Here is an 8,100-nt window from a genome sequence, read left to right on the forward strand (position 1 = left end):
ATATAAGTAACGAAATATCAAAATGTCCTACAATTCACCTGCTAATGATTGAAAATACTGATTTTGATTATGATAACAATGACTTTGAAAGTAATCCAGTGTATCATTTTGCATGGATTAAAAAACTCTCTCGACTCATAAAATCACAATTTACAAATTATAAATGTAGCACATAGTGCTGCGATAGGTGCTTGTGTCACTTTAAATTTGAAAAATCTCTGATTAACCATAGAGCTGATTACGAAAATCTGAACAATTGTAGAGTAATGCTTCGAACAGAGGAGGATGGTAGGAATATATTAAAGTTTAAAAATTACAGATACAAGGAAAATGTACCATTTGCAGTAAATGCAGACATTGAATGTTTGCTGGAACCAGTTACAAATTCACAAACAGATAAAGCGGCGTATCAAAAGCATATCCCTACTAGTGTTGCGTATTATACAAAATGCAGTTTTAACGATTCGGTCTCAGAACCTAAAGTCTACCGTGAAAAGGATTGCATTGAATGGTTTATAAAAGAATTAAAAGATTGAGCGTTAAAAGTAAATTCTCTTTTGAAAAATCCAGTACCAATGGAAAAATTAACTTCGAAGCAAAAACAAGAAATTCAAAATGCAAAATTGTGTCACATTTGCGAAAAAGATTTTAAGAAAGATGATGTTAAACATCGCGACCATTTTCACTTAACAGGTAAGTACGGTGGCCCAGCACATGGAAGCTGCAATATTAATTACAAAGACGCTCATATCATTCCAGTAGTTTTTTATAATTTATCTGGCTACGACTCACACTTTTTCATTAAAGAATTAGCACAAAGTTTTGAGGGACATGTCTCCTTACTACCTGTAAATAAAGAATAGTATATCTCATTTACAAAAGATGTTCCAAATACTAGAGTTAAACTCAAATATATCGATTGCTTCCGATTCATGCCGAGTAGCTTGGAAAGATTAGGCCTGATATCTCAATGACAGAAAAAAAAACGATAACTAGAAAATTTTGTAAAAATGACAGTGAATTCGATTTATTAACAAGAAAAGGTGTCTTCCCATACGACTACATTGATAGTTGGAAGAAATTAGAGGAAGACAGTTTACCTCCAAAAGAGGCATTTTAATCCAAATTAAACGATTGCCACATTTCTGACGAAGATTATCAACACGCTTGTAAAGTGTGGGAAACGTTTAATTTGCAAAATTTAGGGCAGTATTCCGATTTGTACCTCAAAACTGATGTTTTACTTTTGGCTGATATTTTTGAAAATTTTCGAAAAACTTGTTTTGCAACATATAAATTAGATTCATTACATTATTACACAGCACCGGGACTTTCTTTTGATGCAATGCTAAAGTACAGTGGAATCGAACTACACTTACTGACTGATGTAGAAATGCTACTCTTAATTCAGAAAGCAATCAGAGGTGGCGTTTCACAATGCTCTAACTGTTTTGCAAAAACAAACAATAGATTTATGGGGGGGATGCGATCCGGAATCATACATGTTTTATTTGGATATTAACAATCAGTATGGTAAAGCTATGAGTGAGTTTTTACCATATCAAGATTTTGAATGGTTTGAAAATTTCGAAAATGATCCAAACTTTTTCAATGTGCCCGATGCTTCACCTGAAGGTTACATTCTTGAAGTGGATCTAGAATATCCTGAAGAGCTTCACGATTTGCACAAGGACCTTCCATTATGTCCTGAACACTTTGTGCCTCCTGGTTCAAAATGTCAGATTCCAAAATTAGTATCCAATTTGTTACCAAAGAAAAACTATGTACTATATTACCGAAACCTAAAAATGTACTTGGAATTTGGCATGAAACTAACTAAAATTCATCGAGCGCTAAAATTCAAGCAAAAAGCGTGCCTAAAGGACAAAATGGGAGGGGAGGTATGGAGCAAAAGCTCTAATTGCTAAACCAAGCGTTCATAGCTGTACCATATTTGATGAAAACATGGTTATTGTTGAAATGAACAAAACAAAGATTATTTCAATAAACCTGTCTACATTGGTTTCACAGTCCTTGATATCTCAAAAAATATCACGTATGATTTTCATTACAACTATATTCTACCTATCTATCATTTTCTATCATTCTACCATCTATCATTTCACTGTTCCAAACTTTGACGAATATGTTAAACGAGACATCCATAAATTTGACAAATCACATTATACAACAGACAATGTTTACGGAATTCCTCTAAAAAATAAAAAAGTTTTGGGATGAATGAAAGATGAATGCAACTGAAAAATAATGACCGAATTTGTGGGTTTGAGATCAAAATTATATGCATATAAAGTTTTGGATGAAGAAGATGAAGAAAAGAGAGCCAACGGTATAAAAGGATCAACACTGAAAACCATAACATTCGATGACTATAAGCAGTCTCTTATTTCTTGTCAGAATCTGATTAAAACTCAACACTTAATCCGAAGCCGAAAGCAAGAAGTGCACACCATCATCCAAGATAAGATTGCTCTCAGCTGGCATGATGACAAACGAATGCTGCTCTCTGGTACTACAGATACTCTTCCATGGGGTTATAAATATAGAACCTATGATCCCATGGAAGTCGATGCAGTGTAAAAATGTATATTATTATTCATTATTTGTATATATGTAAAAAAATTGTCATTGTAGGCTATTAAGATTGTATATATGAGAAGAAAAACAAAAACGAGGTGAAATATGAGTGGAGGAATGAGAGAGATAGAATATACTGTAAATAAACCTAAGATAGTAAAAAATTGTATATACGAGTGTAGGAGTGAGAAATATAGAGATAGAATATACTGTACATATGAGTGTAGGAGTGAGAGACAGATTACAGAGATCAGAGACAGAGAGATCAGATTTATAGTATGCAGCGGTTGGAATGAAAATAATCTTTTGTAATATAAATATAATGTAAAGTGTATATATGTAAAACTATAAGAAGGAATCGAAAAAAACTGTACAATTGTTTTTACAAAACACAAGTTATTGCAAAGTAAAAATAAAAATCGTTAAATATAAAATGGTGTTTTTTATTGAATACAACCCTGAAAAAATATAATTTTAAGAGAATTTCTTTAAGTCAAAAAATTATTTGCTTCAATTAAAATTGCAAAAAGTTAAATGCAGAGCATTTTTCTTAAACTGATTTAGCTATCGGATGCAACCTGATCTAGCAGACATAATCTCCCAATGCTGAGGACGACGTTTCTTGAAGCCACAATGCCAACGATGTTCACTGACCTACCCTTTCGGATATCTACTATTCGCACTTATTATAAGGACAAGGAACTCTGATAAAAAAACACACAAGTTTCTTTTGATTTGCTTTTTTATTTAATTTCCAAAAAAATCAGTACATTATATGCTTAAAAATAAGTAGATTAAATATATATGGAAAAGATATTTCTTATCTCTATGAATATAAATAATTATCAGCGTATAAGTACTCTTCTGAAATCATCCAATCTTTCAATAAAATTACATTTTCAATTGCGCAATTGGAAGAATTTTTATACATATGATTCGTAAACATAATATTTTCAAGTTTATACATCTCACGCAATTTCTGCAGTGAAGGACATTTCAGATCAAGCAGGTGAACAATTTCACATGATATTTCTACAAATTGTTTCAACCGATTCTTTTTTTTCCATCCTTTTACATAAATTGTTGATGCATCTTCTAAATTATTCTCTAGTTTTATAGGTACTAAAGAATACGGTAATTTACCAGCATTCCATGTTATTCTATGATGATTGCGCTCTGTTCATTTGTTTATAGACTTATATTTTTGTGGAACGTCTTTCCACATGCAGGGTGGTTGAAAGAGGAAAGAATATGGTATTTTGTCTGTTTCATCAAAGAGTGGTAATATAGCCAATTCTTTCAATACAAATTTATTTTCCGGCAACTTGAAGCCCTGCATATCAACCAAGTACTGCATCTTGAATGCAACTAAATTATTCTTAATTTATTACAGCATTTTTATACCAACTTTTTCACCACCCCACTTATTGGTTTATACTAAACTATACGATCGTGCAAAATTAAGCAAAATGCCAATGTTTGAGCGGAAAAATTTTCACTAGTTTGAAATTCCGAACGAACGTCACCTGGCCCGTATTTCAGTGACTCATTCTGTATAGAGCAGTCAATCACTACTAGAGGTGCATGATCTATAAATTCTCTTCTCGATAGCAGTGGTTGTGGTTCTTTATCATAGTAATTAACTTGAAAGTTTGTATACATTTCATAAAGAAGAGCATACTGATTTCGATCAATATCAAGATTCAAATTACTATAAGGATAGCACTGATCATTTAAAAATAGTTTTACATTAGTCAAATTGCAATGATCAAACTTGCTACAGTTTCTAGTAGAATTATTTTTTCTGTTTGTCTGAAATCCAAGTACAACAAATCTTGGTTTCTCCAATTGTGTTGAAGTTTTTACAGTCCAAACATGGTTTGAAGTCACTGGAACTAGGGGATATTCATATAGTTCCCAAGTTCGAAAACTTATTCAAATAGATGGATCTTTTTCAATATATTTTAGCAACTGAAATTTTCGTGAATTAGGCAGTCTAACGCTAGGCAATAACCACTCTATTTTATTGATTTTCAATTTTATACTGCTCAAGAGGAGCTGTTTGCAAGATGGCATTTGTATTAGTCTGCGATCTGGTCAAAATGAGCTCATGTTTAGCATTGACAATGATTTTGTGATAATCTTCAGCAAAACCAAATATCATGCTAAGAGGTATGGCTACATCAAAGTAGCCAGTGACGTTTGTTAGTGATTGATTGTTATTATTTACATCAAGCCAACCTGTATTCTGTATGTGTCGTGATTGTCCTGGATTTAGAGATACATAATTTTTCATGAGACTAGTCAGACCAACATCTTTATTTATATCAATTTCTATTGCATTGATTTCATATCTTGCTTCTTCAAACAAATGACAGATGGCATTAGAAACTAAACATGTGTTTGTCACTTGCGCTCAATCAGTTTTTACGATTCTTCCACTGGTCCTGATTTTGAACAACGATCCGAATTTCAACACTATTGTTGAAGGTCGATTAGGCATAAGGCTGATGTGCATGAATTTCACAGTGTGCAATTGACTCATCAAAGATGATTGGTGTTTGAATATTCAAAATTTCCCCTTCCATGACAAATAATCAATCGCTGATAGACAAATTGACAGATGCAGGTGCAAAAAATCTTAAATCTCTTTATTCTCTTCTTCTTTTTCTGAGCTTCAGGCCTAGACTTTTTAGGAAGAGAGCACTTTGAGGTGTTAACCCTTTGACTGCTTTTTGTCGAATGATTAGTTTGTGACATTGCACATTCATATTTACGTGGTTCACCCTTTGGTAGTCCATTTCGCATAAAAACACCTCGAAAATGTGGAATCTTCAAAGATTTTACAAATTTCAGTAAATCTGCATCAGTCAAGGCTCGATGAGGTAGCTTCAGACTTGCGTTTGAGTCCTACTCCATGTTTATATGGTTTCAGATGAAGCCCTAATCCTTGTCCATATGGCTTCAAGTATAGACGTTTTTCCTAAAGCAATGGTTTCCATCGTTTCATTCTGTCGTTTACTCTCTGAAAGTTTTTTTTTTGCCGAATTTGCATCATTCACAGCTTTAGCTATTCCCGCAGCTGCTCCAGCAGCACTGAGATCCGCAAAAACAGGTATGAAGCAGGGTAAAAATCCTCCTACTTTGGCAGGTACAGGTAGAATACGAGGTTTATTCACATTTCTTCTTCCACCAGCCTTCATGACAGCTGCGCGTGCGCCTCTGAGTGCAGATTTCATGGCAGTTTGTGCATCATTGCTTGGAATCATAGACTTTTTAGCTGCAGCAACAATTTTTCTCGGTGTAGTGGTAGGTCTTCTGATCTTGCTGAGACCCATCCCAAATTTTGATTTCACCTTCATTGCGTTTGCATTTCCCCAAGCGGCTGCCTTTATACTTATACCAGCGCCTGGAGCAAAGACACGTTTCCAAGCTTTTTCAGCTAGAACACTGTCAGCTGAGTTTCTAGCCTCTATATTTTCTCTATTTTGTGAGTAGGCTATATCGTGCTCTCTGCAAGCAGCGTCCAGTGAATTGATTCCCGGATCACCTCGTGCTAATCTTTTGGCTAGGTTCGTACCTGGGCCACAGTACTGGTAACCAGGCAAATGTAATTCAAACGGCAAATTGTTGATGATTCTGTTGAGCAAACCTCTCCCACGTCTTGCCTGCTTCACGGATCGTTTAACACTTTTTTGTCTCTGTGAACGATCATATCTATGCAAGGGATACTTTCAGTCTAAAGGTCAACCTATGTAACCAGGATATTTATAGGTTTTCCAGTCAGTCTTTGTCAAGATGCAGTTTGAAGCACAACATGTGAAACTACCTATTCAAAATTTTGATTCGCTTGTTCAAAACGAGAATAGAGAAAAACGACACGGACATTTGCTACCAAACAGTGTACGAGCTGTATTTTGTGGACCTTCCAACTGTGGAAAGACAAATGCTTTGCTGGCTCTACTGATACATCCAAATGGCTTGAGATTTGAAAATATTTACGTCTACTCAAAATCTCTAAAGCAACCAAAGTATGAATTTTTGGAAAAAGTCCTTCAATCAGTAGATGGCGTTGAGTACTATCCTTTCAATGAGCATGAAGAGGATATAATGCCAAGCGAAGCGAAATCCAACTCAGTAATTATATTTAATAATGTGGCTTGTGAGAAACAAGATAATATAAGAGCATTCTTTTCTATGGGTAGACACAAGGATGTCGACTGTTTTTACTTGAGTCAGACATATGCTCATATTCCTAAACATCTTGTACGCGACAATGTTAATTTACTTGTGTTATTCAAGCAAGCTGGAATGATGACAAGTATGGATTCGTTGTAATTGACAAGGATAGGAATCTTAACCAGGGTAGATACAGGAAAGGTTTTGATTGTTTCATAAATTTGAAAAAGTGATATATACATGTGTAATGATCAATATAAAAACAGTCACAACTTAGACGTTGCGAGGAAGAAGCAGATGAGAATGTAGATCCCAGTAATTTAGAGACGTCAACTGCTAGTGAAGCTGAAAACAACTCTGAAATACCTACATCTTCATGGATTGATGATGATGCAAACAAGTATTTCATATTGTTAGGCGAACGAAGTAGAGAACTCGATAATGTGTATGGAGTAAGAAAATTAACGAAAGATAGATTAATGATTGGAGATTCTCAGATAACTTTCAGTCACAACTATATTCATGTGGGTAATTTGAATTTTCCCAAAAGTAAAGGCTAGCTTGAACTTTTATTTAAGAAAGTACCTCAAGAGTCCTCTATAACTCCCGGTGATCTTGAAAATTATAGACAAATTCCTATGGCAACAAACTTATATAAAAAACATTATAAACCAAATGGAGAAATTCGTGAAAGTAAGGCCTTTAAATATAAAAAAATTCAAATAGACGAAGTAAAGACGGGAAATCATTATCAGGTGAAGGTACGATCCCACAATACATGATTGCTAGAGAGATAAATCTAATAGATTACATTTACTGGGATGATCCGAATGAATTGGTAGACCGATTACGCTTACTCCTAGCGTCTCAAGCAGCTGGTAATCCAAGTCACACCAACGAAATTATATCAATTACACAGCCACACAAAAAAAAGTGTGCAAATCTGGTAACAAGACACACGTAATCCTATGGATTTTGGGGCGCCGAATTCAAATTCGGTATCAAAAATGACCCATCACGTCATGGTTGAGCCATAACCTCAAAAAATGACGAAAAATCATGCACTGAGGCAAACAAATTTCAAAATAATGCCAGTGATGCGAATTTTCACTTCAAAATCATGTCGACAACTATGAAGGATAAACCTTTGCCTGATATCAACTTATTTAACATAACTTTACCCAACAGAACCTGACCTCACCTAACCTGAATTAACAGAAATTTGTTGAACTACACGTAAAGCTCTGGAAGCATATTTTGCCAGTAGCAAATGTGTGCTACATCGAATGGGTCAACTCGAGCCTAACCTAGAAATAAATCTAA

This window comes from Belonocnema kinseyi, chromosome 8 (genome assembly GCF_010883055.1).
Source record: "Belonocnema kinseyi isolate 2016_QV_RU_SX_M_011 chromosome 8, B_treatae_v1, whole genome shotgun sequence".
Taxonomy (NCBI): domain Eukaryota; kingdom Metazoa; phylum Arthropoda; class Insecta; order Hymenoptera; family Cynipidae; genus Belonocnema; species Belonocnema kinseyi.